Below are 20,220 nucleotides of genomic sequence, written 5' to 3'. Positions count from 1 at the left end.
TAAGAGAATTCAGAAATTACAAAACAACATCATGGATTTACATTCATTTTTAAGTATATTTATAAAGTAGTTGCATATATTTAAACAATAAATTTTAATGGACTGAACCTCTTTATGAGATTCTCAGGTACTATTGCTAAATTTGTTTCAAGATCTTTTAGTAGATAGTTTTATGTTTATTAGAGACCACAATGGTTGCCCAAATTAGCTGTTCCAAATCTGAGATGCAATTCATAGACTTCAATTTCTATAAACACTGATTTCTAGTTTCCAAGGATACCTGACATTAAAAATTTCTTTTAATGTTTAAAATTTTGTTTGCCTTTCTGGACTGCATGATTTAGCTATTACAGTGGTTCTCTAAATATGGCATTCAGTCCATCAGCAGCAGCATCAGGCAGTTTGTTAGGCATTCAAATGTATAGAGGTAATATTAAACCTTCTGAATCAGAATTACTACGTGTGAGGTTTAGGTACCTGTTTTATCAAGCTCTCCAGGTGATCCATACCTCTGCTAAAGTTTGCAAACCTTTGAACTAGGAAGATAATCCCCACAGTTTACCAACTCACTCCCCCTCTGTGTGAAAAGTTTCAAGTCCCAGGTGACAGAGAAGGAGAGAAAATGAAATAGTCTCATCATTCAGTTCAGGCTTCCATTACAAAAGATGCGGGGAAAAAAGATCCCAAAAGCAACAGAAACCTTGGGTTCTCAAGGGAAACAACATGTTTTAAAGCATGTCATTATAGATGAGAAAGGCCAAAATTTTTTGATCAACTTTCATAACTACCCACGCACCAATAGTGGCTGTGGTAAGTTTTACAATCTTGAGTGAGGAAAGAGAAAAATGTTTTATGGAAATTGACAGAACGCTATATTCTTCAAACTGAATTTAAAAAAGCAAGACTATTCATTCTAACAAGGAAAATGAGCTGTTAACAAAGGTCATAGATTTACTTCACATGAATATATTATAAAATGAGCAATTTAAGAAAAGTCAATCAATTAAGAAAGGTTAATATTTTATATGTTTATATAAACATTTAGTAAAGTAATTGCACTATACCATGTATAGTACTTATACTGTACTATAACAGGAGAGTAACTCTACTATAGTGATATCATAGTCTCTGATATCACCATGAAAGACAAAGCCTTGAATAGATAAATGTTCAGTGTAATTTTGGCTTTTTTCCCAATGTTTCCGCATGTCTTCCATAAATACTCAGAGATTTTAGATGTAAGACAGTGGTATGAATTGCAGAGGAAAAGGTTTGGTGCTTAGATTCAATTCTGTCACTTAAAAGTATTCTGAATCTTATTTTTTTCTTTTAAAAATAGAGATTAAAATGCTTAGGCCATAGAAGATTAAAAAAATAAAACTTGAGGCATATTTTATGACAAACTCTAGCATGGTGTCTGTCTCATGAAAATGAATGCTCAAAATTTTTCAGTTTATTTCCCAGACTGTTGATAATCACTGGTGGAAATTTGGCAGACTAAAGTACTTAATGTACCAATATCAAAATTAACTATGGATAATGATGTCATTTATTATTTTATTAGTTCAAGGAAAAGAGAGACAAAAAAACAGGCAGCAACTGCTTCTCCAATGCAGAAAGGGAGAAACTGTTGAAAGCGTAGCCTTTACTCTTTAATTCTTTCTGTTTTCTATTAGCTGTGTGAGGCTTTAATAAAAATGGAGTAAGAGGGTGATATTCTAGATTAACTTTGCAATTCACATGCATAGAGAAAGAGAAAGACTTTTAATTTGGCAGCCAAAACAAAAGTTTAAAAATTTAAATTTAATGTAAAATTGTAAATCTAATACTACTGACCCCTGCTGGTATAAGGAGGGGGGCGGATGTTGAGTTCATTCTTCACGGAGGAGATTGATTTCCAAGAACCTAAATTAATGAGACACACACACACACAAAAATTTCTGGTGAGATTTCACATCTCTTAATCATATCTAATTCGTTAATGATATTTAAGAAAATCTTCTTTAGATCATCACCCCACCCCCATTTCTCATCAGTCTGAGAGGCTTTTGTTAGTTCAATAGCCTTTCTCATTTACTTTCTTTTTCTCTTCTCTAATGTCAAACTTTCCTGTTCATAGTTCAGATTTATTCTGTCTCCCTCATGTCTCCTCTGACAACTCTTTCCTTCCTGCCCTCAATTTTGCACATGGTTCAGAATAAAACTCAAAGAGATTGTTTCATTCAGCAGTTTTCCATTCTATTTTTTTTCCCCCAGCTGCTGCCTAGAACTCACAGGCAGAGAAAAAAATTAAGGAATATGAGAGGCTCATGACTAAGTGACTGGTCAGTTCTCATATACTGAGGTATATTTTAATGAATGGAGACCTTTTGTTTATCTCCATCCTGCAAAGCCCAAAACACTACACAATGGCCTAAAACTTGATTTATTTCTTTTCTGAATTGTAGATCACTTTATACCTTTTTAGAGTGTCTTTCTGAAGTTGTATATTGGGTTTTTGAAAGTTTTCATTCCACATTGAAAGCCACCTCAGAGCAATCACTCTTTCTTCCTCTTCTTTGCAAATGCCTTTGCATGTAGTTAATAGTCAATACATACTTAATGACTTTAGCTGAAGACAATGTGAAGAGAAATGAAGTGAAATTTCAGAGAGAAAACTGTTAGGTACCAGAAGAAGCCCTAGACAGATTAAACACTAAATCTGATTGTGAAATGTAAGTAATTCCGTTGTAAAAGCTTTTTTGTTCTTGATTTCAAGATGTGTTTATTAAATAAAATGTTAGCTGGAAAGGCAGTAACACTGCATAATTTGGTTGTTGGCCTCACAATTATAAGAATTTTCTCTTTATTAGAATGGCTTGCCAGGGAAGAACCTTAGATATCATCCCATCCAACCACAATTCCTCTAAAGGGCCCTTCAGAATACTAAAATAGAGCAATATAATCTATCCAATTTTGTGAAACCCCTAATTAAGAACTGGTCACTTAATTTCTGTTCTTGACTTAAAGCAAAGCAACAAGTTTCACTTTGTGGAGATGGAATAGTGTTTTTAGTGGCGGAAATGCAACCATTTTTCTGCGACAGGACCAGTGACTCTGATCACATCTGCACTCAGGTTAACTTTTGTTTTCTGTAAGCTCCCTGCACACAAGATATACATATCTCCGCCTTCGAGTCCCCAACATCTAGGGCACAGCCGATGAATGACAGGTACTCAAAAAGTAATTGTCGAAAGAAGCATTGATGAATAAATGAATATTTTAACATCTTTCTATTGCATTTCCTCCATCCTCTTTATCTTCCAGCTGCCAACACAATTTGTACCTTCAAAATGATTATGGCAAATGTAACCACAATGAGCGGATTCCTCCTCATGGTGTTTTCCAACAACCGTGAGCTGCAGATCTTACACGCGTTGCTTTTCTTGTTAATATACTTATTAACCTTAGCAGAAAACCTCCTGATTATCGCCATCACAACTCTGGACCGACATCTCCAAACCCCAATGTATTACTTTTTGAAACACCTTTCACTCCTGGACCTCGCCTTCATTTCTGTCACGGTCCCCCAGTCCATTGAAAACTCACTGACAGGCAATGGCTATATTGCCCACGGTCAGTGCATGCTTCAGGTTTTCCTCTTCACGTCTTTGGCCTGGGTTGAGGTGGCCATTCTCACAGTGATGTCTTACGATCGCTATGCCGCCATTTGCCTCCCACTGCACTACGAAGTCATTATGGATCCCAGAGCCTGTAAGCGGGCTATGATAGCTGTATGGCTGAGTGGTGGCATCTCTGGAATCTTGTATACAGCTGCCACATTCTCCATCACATTCTGTAGGGCCAAAATAATCCACCAGTTCTTCTGTGATATCCCCCAGTTGCTGAAGCTCTCCTGCTCCAGTGATTACCTAGGCGTGATTGGAGTGGCCGCTTTCATGACTGTGCTGGCGTTCATCTGCTTCGTCTCCATTGTTCTTTCCTATGCGCACATCTTTTCCACGGTTCTAAGAATACCCTCTGCTGAGGGCCGCTCCAAGGCCTTCTCTACCTGCCTACCCCACTTCTTTGTTGTGTCATTTTTTCTTTCCACCGGCATTTTTGAGTTCCTAAAACCAACTTCAGATTCTCCAACTGCTTCTGACATGATCATATCTATCTTTTATACAGTAGTGCCCCCAACGCTGAACCCTATGATCTACAGCTTGAGGAATGAAGCCATGAAGGGAGCTTTAAGAAAGTTACTGTTGGGTGGTGAATTCACCAGGAAAAAAACATTTTTGTCCTGTTGTCAATGGCTGTCCAATATTACACACAAGGAGCATATTTAATAACTGGAATTCATTATAAATGGTAAATATTGCCAAAGAATCAGACACGACTGAGCAACTGAGCATGCATGTAATATGTATATAGTAATGTTGAGGAATAACACTTTTTTTCCTGTTGCTAAGCCAAATACTATAACCATAATCATAATGAAAATGCTTAATTTGACATCTTCACTTTTTTAGACACTGAAATAAGACTTTTTGTTATTCTTTCAAATTAAGAGAAAATAAACAATTATATATAATATTTTAGTGTAGGTCCACTACTTTCCTTTTCCTCCCAATACGTATAGACATGCAGATACAAACACATATCAGGTCATACCAACAAACATAGCGCTTTTGGAAAAATGGCATAGACAAAATAATAGTGAAAAACAGTGACAATTTATCCACAGTTCCACTCACCAATTGTTTAATTCCAAATGTCCATTTAAATTTTTGTCTTTTAAATGCCAAGTTTACATGCTGATACAAACATATACAATTATTATGCATATTTAAGTAGTTTCACTAATATAATTTTCTTGAATACACAGAATTCAATGAAATTCATATCATAATACATTTAATCATTCACCTATTTTATACATATATATTTTTTCCAATTATTCATTCATGCTAGAAATTGAATGTCTACTCTTCACAATTCCATGGAATGAGATTGCTGAGTCAAAGCATGTGAAATGTTAAGCTGCTTTGAGTATGTGACTGTATTGTTTTCTAAAAATGTTAAATCATTTTATGTGGCTATTAGGAATTTGTGGCCATGTCAGTTCTACATGTCTCCCATGATTTATGAATTCATACAGCAAACATGCAGAGAGATTCTATTAGGTGACTGAAATCACAACAGGTGCCTGGAACATAAAAGTATATAAAATATACACATATTGGGTAGTGTAGAGATTTTTAATCTTTATAGCTACAATATTTTAACTTTAATTATTTTTATTGTGATAGATGAAGACATTAAATATATTGCAATTTTTATTTTGCTCTCATATTATTCCTTTTAATTTTAAATATTTTTATTCTTTATCCATTATGTAAAAAGTTTTATAAATCTTAGAATTCTGTGTTTTACAACAGCAAAAACCATTTTTTCAGTCCCTCTTTAACTTTATTATTTTAGTTTTCTTTACTATGCAATCTCATATAATTTCATACAAGTTTCTAAACGTTGTAGCAACAAAGCTTAACCAGTCTAAGTTACCAGGGATAGTCTTGAATGACAAATAATTAAATCTTTTTTGTTAGTTATTAGACTCTTCAATCCATCTGCAATAATGTGTAAGTTATATTTTTATGCTACACACCAACTAAATATGTTAATTTATGAAATATTTCTTTTATTGATGTATTATTTAATGAGCCTACTGAATTATAATGTATGTCCATTTTTATCTCCATTTCTATGCTTTCAAATTTTTATTAATCTATGTTTATGTATTTAAGGTAGTTAAGTAATATTGTTTTTTTTTTTACTGTAGTGATTTAGGTAGAGGACTATTCTTTGATTTACAAAGTATTTTTATTGCCTTGTATTCTTATTTTGAACCTCTTCATTCAGTTCAACAAACACTGCATTTGTTCTTGACAGCATTCATTCATTCAAAATTTACAAATTAACTTGAGATATGTACTCTGTTATATAGTTTCCTTTAACCAAGAAACACTAAAATGTTTTACACTAAATAATATTTTGCTAATTCTCTTTATGAAAGTAGTTCACACTTCTCAATAGCCTTTTTCTATGATTTTACATTTGTGTGGTTACTATAAACCTGATTCAATTTCTATTCGTGTTAAACACTCACTGCAGGTACCAAGCATCTGTGAACAATGCCATAAATTGTAGGAATTCCCACGCTACTCTTACCACTAACTCCCAAGGCAGAAAACAAAAACTCACTTTCTTGGTGTTTATTTCAGCTAGAATGTAGACATAGGACCTTGATTCTGAGATTAGATATTTCAGCCTGAGATTTTAACTAAGAAAACAAAAATGTGAGAAGCAAGAACTATGTGGCATCCATTTCTAAAGAAGTTAGTGGTCCAGGCATTCAGTTTTGGGGAGTGGAAGTAGTAGAGTCTATAACCCTGTCCCCCACATCCATGGTAGGAAATGCAGAGTCTGTCTAGCAGTAATAGCAGGGTACTCCCTTCTAGGACAGTGTCATTGTCCTGAGCTCATATCTTCCAAGCTTGATTATCAGACCTTCCAAGAGACTGTGTGGTATAGCTAAATACAGTTAGGATTGGTTCTGTGTGTTGCTACTAAGAAATTTGAGAACTATAACTGTTAAGAATACTACACTGATTCTTAAATCCTGAACTTAAACCTAGCCACTTTATTAATTTCTAATAACTCTAGCAGTAATTAATTCCTGTGAAGGTTAGACTCTTACTCTCCCAGAGATACTAGGAGATCAGAAAGGTTTCTTCCTTGACAATTATATTTCAAAATGATGGTTCCCATCCCTGAGAAAGATATTCATGGGTTGTAAAACTGACAAGAAAGGATGTTCCCTGGTCGCCTAGTGGCTAAGATTCCAGGCTTTCACTGATGCAGCCCTGGGTTCAATCCCTGGTCAGACAACTGAGAACCTACAAGCTTCACAGTGATGCTGAAAAGGGGGGAAAATGATAGGAAGTTTTAAAAAGATTTTTTTAATGTATTTGAATTTCTATTTATTTATTTTTTATTTTACTTTACAATATTTCATTGGTTTTGCCATACATCAACATGGATCTGCCACAGGTATACACATGTTCCCCATCCTGAACCCCCCTCCCTCCTCCCTCCCCGTACCATCCCTCTGGGTCATCTCAGTGCACCAGATTTATATCTCTTTAAAAGGGGACAGAAAAAGAGTTTACAATTTCAAATTTTCTAAAGACAGGAGCCTAGAGTGAGGAAGAAGCCAGTGGGTCGGTTGATCAGTCATTTGATGGTGATATGGCCTTTGAATTACCGCTGTTAACCCAAAATGCAAAACAACAGTTACTACATGAGCAACTGGGAAATACAGAACTTTGTACCATCTAGAGCAGTGATGCGCAGAGAGGGTGATTTCGTCTGTAGGAACATTTGGCAATGTCTGGAGGTATCTTTAGTTGTCACAGTTGCTTGGGAGGATGCTCCTAACATTTAGTGGGAAGAGGCCAGTGGTGCTGCTAAACATCCTACAATGTCTAAAACTCCAGACATAAAGAATTATCCAGCCCCAAATGTCAATGCAGCTGCCACTGAGAAATCCTGATCTAGATGCACTGTGGCTTAAGGAAGCTACTGCATGACGAGCTAAATATGTTTGAACAATTTTTTTTATCCAAGTAAGTACATTACAGCCAAATATAGAAGTAAGAATAAGTTGATAAGATGATGTCAATCATCCAACATCATACGTGAAGAAATGGAAAAGAGGTCATGGGAAAGACTGCATACTGCATTTATGAACAGTCTTTATATGATAGGCTGTGTCCCTTCATGCTGCGTCCTGTAATCAGGCTTTCACTTCTATTACTACACCAAAACTTCCTGCCTATGGCCAGTAATCACTTCCTTGCAATTAGCAACAGTGTCATGGTTGAATAATATTTCTTGACAATAATTGTATTTGGTGATGCCGACATGAGAGAATTTGTGGAAGATGGCTGAGAATATGAAAAATGCCATTAAATGATGCCGCCTAAGGACTTAACGTTCTTCTGTAAAACAGAAGGTGAGGGCACCACCAATAATGAAGAGAGCATAGATAAGTTAAATAAAAATGGTGAATTTTGAAACAATTCCAGAAGGAAATAGGAAAAATTGGGAACAAAGGACAAATCACTGAAAAGTAAGAGTGAGTTCATTATTTTATAAAGATATCAGAGTACATTATTCTGGAATTTTCTCCAGATTTTCTGAGCAATATGAGTGGAAGAGACTGCTGCTTTGGGGTGTGTGGTGGAAATAAGGAAGGAGCATATATACTCTGGGGAGCTAGAAGTCACAGAAAAAAGCAGAAGTTTTCTACTCTCACTCTTAAGAGATGTGAGTGCCGGCTCTAGAGGGTGTGGTCTGAAACTGAAGTTATTTTTTAAGCCAAAGGCATGAAAAAGAAGTAGTGTAAAACACTACATATTATTTGATTCCACTTTTACAATTGTTTATATGATTACTTTCTGGAAAAGCTGAAACTATAAGCACAGAAACAGATCATGGTCACAGTGGCTGCTTGGGGGAGAGGGTTTACTAGAAAGGGGTGTGGGACAATTTTAGGGGGTGATAGGACTTTTCTAGGGGCTTCCCAGCTGGTGCTAGTGGTAAAGAACCTACCTGTCAATATAGGAGACATAAGAGACAGGGGTTCGATTCCTGGGTCAGGAAGATCCCCTGGAGGAAGGCATGGTAACCCACCTCAGTATTCTTGCCTGGAGAATCCAATGGACAGAGGAGCCTAGCAACCTACAGTCCATGGGGTCTCAGAGTCGTACAGGTTGGAAGCAACTTAGCATATATGCAGGGGATCATTTTATGGCTTGAATATGGCTATGACTACATGACTACAAATGTTTGTTTAAAATCACAAAAATATATAGTCAAAGGGTGATTGTTACTATATGTAAATTATACATTAATAAAAATTTTGGAAAAAGAAAAATAGTGGGAGAAAGAGAGAATAGTAATTATATGAGCTTATTCCAAGATCAAGCATGAAGCCTTGAAACAAAGATAGGATAGTTGGTAGATGTGTGGGTTGTAACATGATGAGATCCTAAAATCCTTTAGTCATCTCCTTTGAAATGTCTTTCTAGGACTCGTCTATGTCTTTGTGACATCTTTTCATGTCAACTATTGCATTTACCACATTATATTCTAAACATCTGAAATCAATGTTTTCATCTTTACATGATGAATTATTTGAGGGTGGAGAATTAAGACTTGACTTTTTAAAAATTTCTATTTTCTGATGTCCAGGGGATATCACATCCCTTATATTAAGTTGGTAATCAACAGTCACTTTGAATAAACAATAAATGAATGAAGTCAAAGAGTTCTGAGATTAATGAGGAGGCGCAATCCCAGGGATTGAACCTGTGTCTCTTATGTCTCCTGTATTAGCAGGAGGATTCTTCACCACTAGCCCCACTTGGGAAGCCCCTACTAATACCAAATTTGTTTATATCTTTAAATGCACACCAGACTAGTGGGGAAACACAAAGGTCAGTTTAGATTTTAAGACTTTGACTTATAATTTTTAAACTAAATCAGGTTAAAATTTAAAAAAAAAACAATGCCCATTTGAATTAGATGATATTAACACCATTTTAAAATGTGCTCTCTGCCACTTTGAATGGGATAAAAGTTTATGTCCTGTGCCAGTTAATAACATGAAAACACCCTTGCATAATGTGCTTCTGCCATGCATTCATTTCTTTAATTATGGATGTAGTTTAGTCATTGTAGTTTAGTCATTTAGTCATTGAGTAATCGCCGGGGTCCAGCCCCGGTGGATCCAGGGTGATTCGAAGGTGGGGACGGAGTCAGCGTCTTTGGAAAAATACATATTTAATCACAGATATAGAGAGATTAGAAATGGATAGCGTAGTAGGAAGATTAGTGGAGAAAAGGAGGCTGAATAACTTGGATTACGTGGAATAGCATCCATGCTCCAGATGGGAATTCAGCCAGAAAAACGGGAGCAAGGAAGAAGCGACATGGGGGAATCAGTCTTTCCGGAAACTGATCCGATTTCTTTATTTTGGAGTTTGCTTATATACCTTTTGTTACACATAGGGATGAATACAGAGTCACGTGGGAGTCAGCAGTCCTGACCTTTATCAAAATCAGGTGCTTCACATAAATGTATAAAAAAGGTACATCATCTTTTGGCCATGAGTGAGACCTGCTGACATTTTATGATCCTTTCTTTCTGATAACCAAAAAACATTTCTTCCAAGGGTGTTTTTTCTTAAACCAGGCACCATCCTCCAAATAAAGTTACATTCCTATAGGGTGGGGGTGTAGTGAGTTACAATCAAGAAAGGAATTTATTTAACCTGAGGTTAACATGATTAGTCTTAAAGGTTAATACTTATTTCTCCTATAGTTATATTCATTATAAGGGTAGGGAACATGGAGATTTAACAGCAAACATCAGCCCAACAAATGAAAATCCTTTCACCAATGTTCCCCTTAAGATCTATTTAGTCTTAAGATAGTGATAAAGTTACATTTTTACATAACAAGGACACAGTGATTTATAACAAAATACAGTGATCTATTACAAAAGAGAAAATCCATTAACTCAAAAAGTCTAGTATTGCTAACATCAAAAACTACTATATTTCCTTTGCTATATTCCAAATACATTGATTAATATATTCCCAGGTGCCTAAGGATATGGAGGCCTGTCGGCAATCATTGACTCAACAAGAAGAAAAAGCCCTGTGCTAATTAAGACTCTCAAAATAATCCAAAACTCTCTGTGCTGTTTATGGTTAAGAGATAGTAAACAATCATGTGGCAGGAGTATGGATAATCCTGTCACACAAGCTAGTCTGTCAGCAGAGAGGTTTGACCTGAGACATCCTTGTCCCACCCAGAGCAGGGAATTAGCAGCAATTATTGACACAACAAATGAAAAAACCCTTCACCAATATAATTCCTAACCAACCCATTATACTAATAATTTCTAACTCCCCAAAATAATTTGCCTTTAGTAAGTCTAAAACAACTCATGCCTCTCAGATTGGGAGGCTGTAAACAATCACATGTGGCCGGACTAACCTATGCAGGTGAGCTAGATAAGCTTCAGAGGAGTCCGTAAGCTGAAACACTCTTGTCACGCCCAAGAATTTTTATTGCCTTGGAGCTGCACGTTTACTCCTTCTCCGAGAGAAACGGTTATGGGGGAGAGCCCCCCGTAAAGTCAGAGGTGTAGGTGAGAGCATAAAACAGACTCTGGTTTTGGGGTTAGATGCTCGGGAACAGGGGGTTTCCTGAGGCTTGATCATGCCTTTGCATATGCCAAGCCTCCTTCCTCATGACCTTTGCCATGGGCGGAGTTCCTCACGCTGGCCCCCGGCAAGTAGTCATTAGACATTTATTTTAGAAAATAAAATATAGGAAAGATGTAAGTTCAGTTCAGTAACTCAAGTCGTGTCCAACTCTTTGTGACCCGTAGACTGCAACACGCCAGGCCTCCTTGTCCATCACCAACTCCCAGAGCTTGTTCAGACTCATGTCCATTGATGCCAACCAACCATCTCATCCTCTGTCATCCCCTTCTCCTCCTGCCTTCAATCTTTCCCAGCCCCAAGGTCTTTTCCAATGAGTCAGTTCTTTGCATCAGGTAGCCAGAATATTGGAGTTTCAGATTCAGCATCAGTCTTTCCAATGAATATTCAAGAATGATTTCTCTTAGAATGGACTGGTTGGATTTCCTTGAAGTCCAAGGGACTCTGAAGAGTCTTCTCCAACACCACAGCTCAAAAGCATCAATTCTTTGGCACTCAGCTTTCTTTATGGTACGACTCTCACATCCATACAAGACTACTGGAAAAACCATAGCTTTGACTAGATGGACCTTTTCAGCAAAGTAATGTTTCTGCTTCTTAATATGCAGTCTAGTTTGGTCATAGCTTTTCTTCCAAGGCCAAAGAAAGATATACAATGAGATATATATCCTTTTTCCACATCCATCCATTTCCTTCAAATAAACACTGTTATTAATTTCTTTTTAATTTTATTTTATTATTTTATTGGATAAAGTTGATTTACAACATTGTGCTAATTTCTAATGTACAGCAAAGTGATTTGTTTTATATCTGTCTATATATCTCCTTAGTTATTAATTTATTTAATGCACATAAAAAACAGAAGACTTGAGGGAAGGGAGTAGCGGTGGTTAATTTAACCATTTCAAATGTAGATATAGTCCTTCCTATATCAAGGAAATTTAATGATGAATTAAAATAAAAAGATGCTATAGCAGTAGGAGATAATTTCCATTATCTCTATCCTATTTTTATCTGAAGTTATTCTTCCTTAGCTCAAAATCTCACTTTTTGTAGGTTCTTAATTGTGATAATACATGTTTCATGAGTTGGAATTACCTAATGAAATACTCCAAATACACAATTTTATTAAATGTATCTATATGTATGTATGTTTGTAATATCTGTATGTAGCATTTTATATATAGATATAAAATGTATATAGCTTTCAAAGCTAGGTAAAAAGAATTTATAGACAATCTAGTAATAAATATCAAACATAAGACTGTAATCATGGGACTTCCCTGGCAGACCAGTGGTTAAGACTCTGCACTTCCACTGCAGAGGTTGTGGGTTTGATCCCTCATCCCGGACCTAAGATCCCTGGCCACAAGGCCAGTCTTAAAAAAAAAAAAAAAAAAAGACTGTAATCCTAACAGTAAATGGTGTTCAAATAGGAAAAAGCTAAGGAGAAGGCAATGGCACCCCACTCCAGTACTCTTGCCTGGAAAATCCCATGGACGGAGGAGCCTGGTAGGCTGCAATCCATGGCGTCGCAAAGAGTCCAATATGACTGAGCGACTTCCCTTTCACTTTTCACTTTCATGCATTGGAGAAGGAAATAGCAACCCACTCCAGTGTTCTTGCCTGGAGAATCCCAGGGATGGGGGAGCCTGGTGGGCTGCCGTCTATGGGGTCGCACAGAGTCAAACATGGCTGAAGTGACTTAGCGGTAGCAGCAGGAAAAATCCATACCATGATTCACAAAGAGTAGTAAAACTGTAGAAAAGCAGGAGATTTTATTATAAACTGGATAAATTTATTTTAAATGCTGCAAATAGAAATATCAAGTGGTAAAAAGCTTCCATGCTACAAGGTGAGACACATTCTTTGCAATTATGTTACCTAAATTATTATTCAACTTGGTTTAATTAGAGCTTTGAATATGGGAAGCTATTATAACAATGATCCAGGATATCAGAATAGCTAATTGAATGAACTGAGTGAATAAATGAATGAATGGTTGCATGAATGTAAAGAGAATTGATATTAACAAAGGTCTAGTTCTCATTCATTCTGGAGTTAGTGGCTCTTAGAGAAAATAAAACACCCTGGAGGTTTCCTAAAGTGTCTTCCTTTTTCTATAGTAATGACTCTACTGCTGACTGGTATTCTGTGCTCAGTTACCCATCTCCTTTTCCTTGGGGAAAGCTTTAAACTTTGAATAAAGTTTGTTTCAATATTCTTTGTTAAGAAGCCTGCCCCCAGAGGCCTCTTCCAGGAGTTAAATTGTGAGATTGTTAAAACCTTGAGGCAAAATTGAGATAGAAGCATCAGCGATTGCCTAACAAAGCTGGGGCCTCTGGAGACAACCTCGTGTGCCCTGATAAATCACCTTGCTCTTCAGGGAAAATGGTTCTGAAGCACTTAAACAATTAGCTACTGACTGACTTGGTGTAAACGTTCATATTTTAATAATACAATTATCTGGAAGTTTTCTAATGAGCCCTCTAGTGGCTGTAGTAGAACAAGACCTTGCTTGACAACAGCCAATTTCCAAGGAGGCAAGTTTTAATTGCTTGGAAACTGCAAAATGATGGCTTTCAGCAGCTGCTGCTTGATCTATGTGAAATGAATGGATTGTTTCTTGGGACAAGGTTTTGTGAGCACATGTCTTTAGTACAGGCTAGCAATCGCCATAATCTCAAGTCTTGGTGAGAAAATAAATACTGTAGGGGCCTTCAAAGTTACTCTAGTTACTTCTCTATATTAGAAGGAATTCAAGCTCCATTATTTCAAATTCTTTTTTGCTTTGTGATTAATTAATTTAGTGAAATATCCCAAACAGACTGATTCAATCCCTCTTTCTTTTTAACTATTTCATGAAAGCAATAAACCATGAGGCTCATTCTCAGTGTAGTATATACAACCAAGTCCAAGTGCAAGTCGCTCAGTCATGTTCGACTCTTTGTGCTGTTGCTGCTACTGCTAAGTCTCGTCAGTCGTGTCCGACTCTGTTCGACCCCATAGACCACAGCCCACCAAGCTCCTCTGTCCCTGGGATTCTTCAGGCAAGAATACTGGAGTGGGTAGATTTTCCCTTCTCCAGGGGATCTTCCAAACCCAGGAATCCAACCAGGGTCTTGTGCATTGCAGGTGGATTTTTTACCAACTGAGCTATCAGGGATGCATCAATTAACAGCACAGTTTTTAGATTGAGATTGCTTGAGTTTAAACAATGGTCCAACAGTTGTTAAGTATGTGACCTTAGGAAAGCTAATTAACAATTTTGTGGTTCAATTGTTTGTAAGAAAAAGGTAGTACTAGTACCTCTCTCATGTGGCTGTTGTGAATATCAAATAAGTTAATATACTTAGTCCTCAGTCTCTCAGTCCTGTCCTACTCTTTTCAACCTCATGAGTTGTAGCCCACCAGGCTCCTCTGTCCATGAGGATTCTCCAGACAAGAATACTGGAGTGGGTTGCTATTTCCTCCTCCAGGGGATCTTCCTGACTCACGGATTGCACCTGCATATCTGGTCTCTTATATTGGCAGATGGATTCTTTACCACTGAGCCACTTGGTTAGCCCTCTAATATATACTAATCACATTAAATAGTGTCACAATCGCGTCACATGCAGTAAGCACACAAGAGATGTTAGCTCTCATTAATCTGCTACCCAAATAACAATATGTTGTTTTCTACAGTTTATTTCAAAAGTTACTTTTGCATTTTTTAAAAGACTATGTTCATTTTAACAGAAAAGAAAATTGAAATTAAAGAATAACAGCCTAGAATAAAATTATACTGGTATTTAACAGTAATGTCCAAATTCAAACACAAGTCTACTGGCTAATCTGGTGTGCTTCCACCACCTCACAGCTATTTCTAGACCCATCAGCAAGTGCTGTTAGAGTCAATCCCTTCCAGTACTGACAGAATTGAAAACAGTATGGACAACTAAAACTGGAAGGAAGAAGTCCTCTGACTATTTTGTTTCACCAGGTATCAGTAAAATTTCCAAAATACAGGTTCTAGTTCCCTTGATGATGACATAAACATGCTCGCTCTGTCTCTTCCATGAAACGGCAGCTGTAAAATCTGAGCAGAAAGCAAGGAGAAGCTATTTGAGCATCCTGAAAAATAAATATTAGCAGGTGGGTTGGGGAAGAATACTGGAATTCAAACTGCCACCAAATTGGCAGTGTTTACCATTTTTTCCATCAGCAACATCTCAGCCTGAGTTTAACACAATCAGAAACAGAAGCAAGAATGGGTAACACCATACCACAGTCACAGAGAGCTCTAGGAGAAACCCACTGAGACTCTCTGGCTCAAGGAGCATGAAGTGAATTCCTAATGCTCAGAATGTGGAGTACCAATATCTGTATATGTCTAGATTCTCTACAGAACAGAAGCAATAGGATGTGGATCTTTAGAGAGATTTAAGAAATTGGCTTATGTGATTATAGAGTTGGTAAATCTGAAATCTGCAGTTATGCTGGCCAGCTGGGGATCCAGGGAGAGCTGCAGCTGGTTCTAGTCACATGAAACTGTAACTCCACAGAATGGAAAATCAGGTTCTGCTCCATCAGAAGTTTGACTCTTATGGGTTCTGCTCTCACTGATGTCACTGACCAGAGAAAGTCTCAAGGAAATTAATATATACTTAAATGTAATCAAAATATAACATATTAAGATTTGTGAAATGCAGCTAAAGGAGCGCTTAAATGTTCCTACTAGAAAATTTAAAAAGTTCTCAAATTAGTGATTTGAATTTCAACCTTAACAAAAGAGAAAAAGAATAGGAAAATAACCCAAATTATGTATATACATTAAAATAATAAAGGATAGTAATCAATGAAATTGAAAATTGCAATGCCTTCCTCCAGGGGGTCTTCCTGATTGAACCAAATTTCTTAAGTCCCTTGCATTGGCAGACAGGTTCTTTACCACTAGCATCACTGTCTGAGGCATGAAAATTTTGTAGGAATGGGCTTCTTAGAGGGATGATAATTTTAAAAGACTGAGAGACACTGATCTATGTAAACTCTCCCTTAATTGGTTTATACTTTCAATGCCTTTCTTATCAAAACTCAGCAATCTTTCCAGTGGAAAATGACAAGCTGACTCCAAAATTTATTTGTAAATCAAAGATACTTAGAATACCCAACACATTTGTGAAAAAAAGACCAATTTGAATATTTAAACAACTTTACCTCAAGGCTTACTATAGACCTAGACCTAGAGTAAACCTGAGAGTGTGGTGTTAGCACTAAATAGGTGAATAGACCACAGAATAAAAACAGTAAAATCTTGTCTAAGAGAGAAAGAGTGGAAGTCAGTTTAGCAGAGTAGCAGCCTTGCCATTATCCGTGATGCAAGGACAGATAAAGCAGCTACGCAGGCTAACAGGGGCACATAAGAGTGCTTTGAATGACTACTGCTTTCTTATCAATACCACTCCCAGGTTTTACTTATATTGATTGTGGCGTGTAGCCATATTTCAATCTGTTCACCATGATGCATAGTATAACCTTCAAAAGCTCAGCACTGGAACTCATAGGTCTTCAAAGAGACCCCTCATATGGTACTAAATCCTGAAGGGCTCAGGCTTAGGTGTGCCAGCTCCCGCATCCTATTGTCAGGCTAATTGTATTCTTAGGTAAAATCAGATATTAGCAAGTCAGAGCAGAGAATACTTGTGTTAGTTCACAAACTCAGGAGTTCTGGGGTGAATAAAAACTGACTCTTCTAAATAGAGGGCAGGGGGAGAGAACATAAATAGAGGACACTCCAGATTGGTAGGTGGCAGCTAATTAAAAAGTAAGCAGGGGACTTACAAGACTTCTTCTGGGTGGCTGCCAGAAGAGTAGATCTTGGCATCCACCCTAAGAATCTTAAAGTTTATATACAGGCCTTACCTGGGTTCAGTCGTGCATACCATCCAGATGTCTCAGCAGTACATTGCTCTCTCAAAGCTGCAACCCTGAAATATGGGTCCCACTGTGGAACGATGGGCAGAACTGACATCCAAGGACAGAGGAGGAGGTGAGGAGGCTCTGATTGCTGAGGTCCAGCTCTCGAGTCAACTGCTAGCTCATCATTTCAATTACCTCCTCCAACACCTTGGCAGAAACTCCTCCTGACTGCAGTCAGTCCTGGGGCCAAGTGTCACTTAGAAGTGCTCATCAGCTCCATCTCCTTAAACAGCCATTTAGAACCAGACACTCCAAGAGGCAGACCAGGCTCAAGTAAGATCAAGTCAGACAAAACCCAGGGCCTTTTTTACAATGATTGCGAGATTGGAGTGTGGGGAGGAGTCTAACTTCACCCCTGGAAAAGAAGGCATGGAAAAGAAGGTATGCCCAGCGACCATGGATGCTGCTGGAAGGCAGCCTGAGGATGAAGTTCCATGGATCAGAGCAGATCCAGGAGAATTACAAATGGGGCCAGAGCCATGATGCAACCATATTGGAAGTTGATCCCCTCTGCCAACTTTCTTTGTTACTTTAAAAAACAGCTGACAATATCAAATTGTACTGTGTGCTTAAAAATTTGTGAAGAGGGTAGATCTCAGGTTAAGTGCTCTTACCACAATTAAAAATTTAAAATAATAATTTTTAAAAGTTTAAAAAAGGCTTATTGAGAGAAATAAAAATAAAAGAGAAAGAAGGAAAGAAAAAGAAGGAAGGGAAAGAGGGAGGGAGATTAAAGAGTTAGACCACACTGAGGTAGAAGATGTCCTTTTCATTAAAAAAAAAAAATGTCCTTTTCATTATAGGGGCCTGGAATGCAAAAGTAGGAAGTCAGGAAACACCTGGAGTAACAGGCAAATTCAGCCTTGGAGTACAGAATGAAGCAGGGCAAGGGCTAATAGAGTTTTGCCAAGAGAACACACTGGTCAAAGCAAACACCCTCTTCCAACAACACAAGAGAAGACTCTACACATGGACATCACCAGATGGCCAACACTGAAATTAGATTGATTATATTCTTTGCAGTCAAAGATGGAGAAACTCTGTACAGTCAGTAAAAATAAGACTGGGAGCTGACTGTGGCTCAGATCATGAACTCCTTATTGCCAAATTCAGACTTAAATTGAAGAAAGTGGGGAAAACCAATAAACTATTTAAGTATGACCTAAATTAAGTCCCTTATGATTATACAGTGAAAGTGAGAAATAGATTTAGGGACTACATCTGATACACAGAGCACTTGATGAACTATGGACAAAGGTTCGTGACACTGTACAGGAGACAGGGATCAAGACGATTCCCAAGAAAAAGAAATCCAAAAAAGCAAAATGGCTGTCTGAGGAGGGCTTACAAATACCTGTGAAAAGAAGAGAAGTGAAAAGCAAAGGAGAAGAGGAAAGACATAGCCATTTGAATGCAGAGTTCCAAAGAATAGCAAGGAGAGATAAGAAAGCCTTCTTCGGTGATCAATGCAAAGAAATAGAGGAAAACAATAGAATTGGAAAGACTACAGATCTCTTCAAGAAAATTAGAGATACCAAGGGAACATTTCAGGCAAAGATGGGCTCGATAAAGGACAGAAATGGTATGGACCTGACAGAAGCAGAAGATATTAAGAAGAGGTGGCAAGAATGCACAGAAGAACTGTACAAAAAAGATCTTCATGACCCAGATGACCTTGATGGTGTGACCGCTCACATAGAGCCAGACATCCTGGAATGTGAAGTCAAGTGGGCCTTAGGAAGCACCATTACAAACAAAGCTAGTAGCAGGTAATGGAATTCCAGCTGAGCTATTTCAAATCCTAAAAGATGATGCTGTGAAAGTGCTGCACTCAATATGCCAGCAAATTTGGAAAACTCAGCAGTGGCCACAGGACTGGAAAAGGTCAGTTTTCATTCCAATCCCAAAGAAAAGTAATGCCAAAGAATAATCAAACTGCTGCACAATTGCACTCATCTCACACGCTAGTAGTGTAATATTCAAAATCCTCCAAGCCAGGTTTCAGCAATACATGAACCGTGAACTTCCAGATATTCAAGCTGGTTTTAAAAAAGGCAGAGGAACCAGAGATCAAAGTGCCAACATCCACTGGATCATGGAAAAAGCAAGAGAGTTCCAGAAAAACATCTATTTCTGCTTTATTGACTATGCCAAAGCCTTTGACTGTGTGGATCACAATACACTGTGGAAATGTCTGAAAGATATGGGAATGCCAGACCACCTGACCTGCCTCTTGAGAAATCTATATGCAGGTCAGGAAGCAACAGTTAGAACTGGACATGGAACAACAGACTGGTTCCAAATAGGAAAAGGAGTACATCAAGGCTATATATTGTCACCCTGCTTATTTAACTTATATGCAGAGTACATCATGAGAAACACTAGGCTGGAAGAAGCACAAGCTGGAAACAAGATTGCCTGGAGAAATATCAATAACCTCAGATATGCAGATGACACCACCCTTATGGCAGAAAGTGAAGAACTAAAGAGCCTCTTGATGAAAGTGAAAGAGGAGAGTGAAAAAGTTGGCTTAAAGCTCAACAGTCAGAAAACAAACATCATGGCATCCAGTCCCATCACTTCATGGCAAATAGATGGGAAAACAGTGGAAACAGTGTCAGGCTTTATTTTTCGGGCCTCCAAAATCACTGCAGATGGTGACTGCAGCCATGAAATAAAAAGATTCTTACTCCTTGGAAGGAAAGTTATGACCAACCTGGACAGCATATTAAAAAGCAGAGACATTACTTTGCCAACAAAGGTCCATCTAGTCAAGGCTATGAATTTTCCAATAGTCATGTATGGATGTGAGATTTGGACTATTAAAAAAGCTGAGCACAGAAGAATTGATGCTTTTGAAGTGTGGTGTTGGAGAAGACTCTTGAGAGTCCCTTGGACTGTTAGGAAATCCAACCAG

At 37.6% G+C, this 20,220-nt stretch overlaps 1 pseudogene; it reads left to right on the top strand.

Annotated features, from left to right (window-relative positions):
* Nucleotides 1-3,332: 3,332 nt before the first annotated feature.
* On the top strand, nt 3,333-4,350 carry LOC138425166 (olfactory receptor 14J1-like; annotated as a pseudogene).
* The last annotated feature ends 15,870 nt before the right edge of the window (nt 4,351-20,220 follow it).

The sequence above is a fragment of the Ovis canadensis genome, chromosome 20, assembly GCF_042477335.2.
Source record: "Ovis canadensis isolate MfBH-ARS-UI-01 breed Bighorn chromosome 20, ARS-UI_OviCan_v2, whole genome shotgun sequence".
Taxonomy (NCBI): domain Eukaryota; kingdom Metazoa; phylum Chordata; class Mammalia; order Artiodactyla; family Bovidae; genus Ovis; species Ovis canadensis.
The sequence above is the reverse complement of the archived record's forward strand: the minus strand, read 5'-3'. Positions and strand labels throughout refer to the sequence as shown.